Source organism: Papaver somniferum, chromosome 8 (assembly GCF_003573695.1).
Source record: "Papaver somniferum cultivar HN1 chromosome 8, ASM357369v1, whole genome shotgun sequence".
Taxonomy (NCBI): domain Eukaryota; kingdom Viridiplantae; phylum Streptophyta; class Magnoliopsida; order Ranunculales; family Papaveraceae; genus Papaver; species Papaver somniferum.
Window position 1 is genome coordinate 136,825,268 of NC_039365.1, and position 1,490 is coordinate 136,826,757.

The following is a 1,490-nucleotide window of genomic DNA, read 5'->3' on the forward strand; positions in this document are numbered from 1 at the left end:
TAATTAAAACATGGAAATGTCCATAATGCCCATTACTACCAAACGTGTGTGTCTACACTGCTTACAAATTTGAGTACATATCTGGTACACTGCTTAAAAATTCGAGTACATATTTGCTACACTGCTTACAAATTTGAGTACATATCTGTTGCACTGCTTAGAAATCTGAGTACATATCTGTCATACTGCTTACAAATCCGATTATATATCTGAATGCTTACAAATTCGAGTACATATTTGCTGCACTACTTCCAGGTAGAGTACAAATCTGTAAGAATCAATGATAAATAAATTAGAAAACGTGTTACATCACATACATTGTGATGATTATAATTTTTCTTCGACTGTATTGCCATGCTTCTGGGGGGAAAAGCAAGGATCTTCTATTATCGTTTTCTTCTTAACTGCATATAGATTGACTCGCTTTACGTACTGCTAGTGTCAATGCCTGCAGACACACAAAAATTAAAACGTTCATCATAGGGGCCATAACTTATGCCCAAACATACAGAGTCTAATTTGAGGAACCATACAAACCAATGCAAATAAAACTCATAATGCACAACAAATGGTCTCCACCAATAAATCCATAATTTAATGAACCTGAAAAACTGTGGGCTGCACGGTGATATTACTGACTGAGCCATCCTGCTCTGTCGCGGTCTCCACCAATAAATCCTGCAGAAATACATCGATGTCTGGTCAACAAAAGCAGCAATCTCATAGAAATCCAGTCATAATATAACTGAAAAACTATATTACTTCTGCTGAAATAAGTCGTGCAACTATGTTTTTTGTTTTTGCTAGTTTCTTACAGTTAATCGACAACCAAAAAACTAAACTGGAAGCACATAATTGGCATTCTTGATGCCCCTGCTATTAATCCAAAGCATCTAATACACAAACAGTTAATACATTAAGAAAAAGAAAAAAAAACATTAGTATCAACAATGAGAAGACATTTACAGCATAAGCTGCGCTTTACCCCGAAGCTAACATTAGTAGTTTTCCTCAATCATAGCCATAAAGAATTTAAAAGGGGTGTAATTAAATTCAAATTACCATGGGAGGTTATCAATGATTTTACCTGTCGATTATTACCACATAATGAGAAATTTTTATCAACAATAGCTTAATCAAATCTAAGAAGAGCTGAATCTGAAACGCAGGAGACATTAATTTAACATCTAAAATAAAAATGGTTCTAAGCAAGCACAAGGATTGCAATTCGGTGGATCAATGAAGGAACCCCAACCTTGAGTGTTACTGAGAAAAGTATACATTTGTTCCAACAACGAAGTTCTCTATGTCACATTTGTTGTGCAACTCAGATATGCGCACATATTAATAAATTTAATCTGCTTGAAAGGCTCTATTATTGTCATGGAAATATATACTCGATAGGATAATAAAATAGCAAAACCTAAACTCCTGAATCATCTAATATCAATATAGAAGACAATGGTCATGGAAAAAATCAATTAATATTC

The 1,490-nt window shown here is 34.0% G+C and overlaps 1 long non-coding RNA gene across 1 annotated transcript; it reads right to left on the reverse strand.

Moving 5' to 3' along the window:
* Positions 1 to 276: 276 nt before the first annotated feature.
* On the reverse strand, positions 277 to 867 carry LOC113304073. Its single transcript, XR_003338032.1, has 3 exons — positions 816 to 867; positions 604 to 678; positions 277 to 448 (listed from the first exon to the last, which is right to left on the reverse strand). It is a non-coding gene; the product is annotated as an uncharacterized LOC113304073 (long non-coding RNA).
* Between the last annotated feature and the right edge of the window lie 623 nt (positions 868 to 1,490).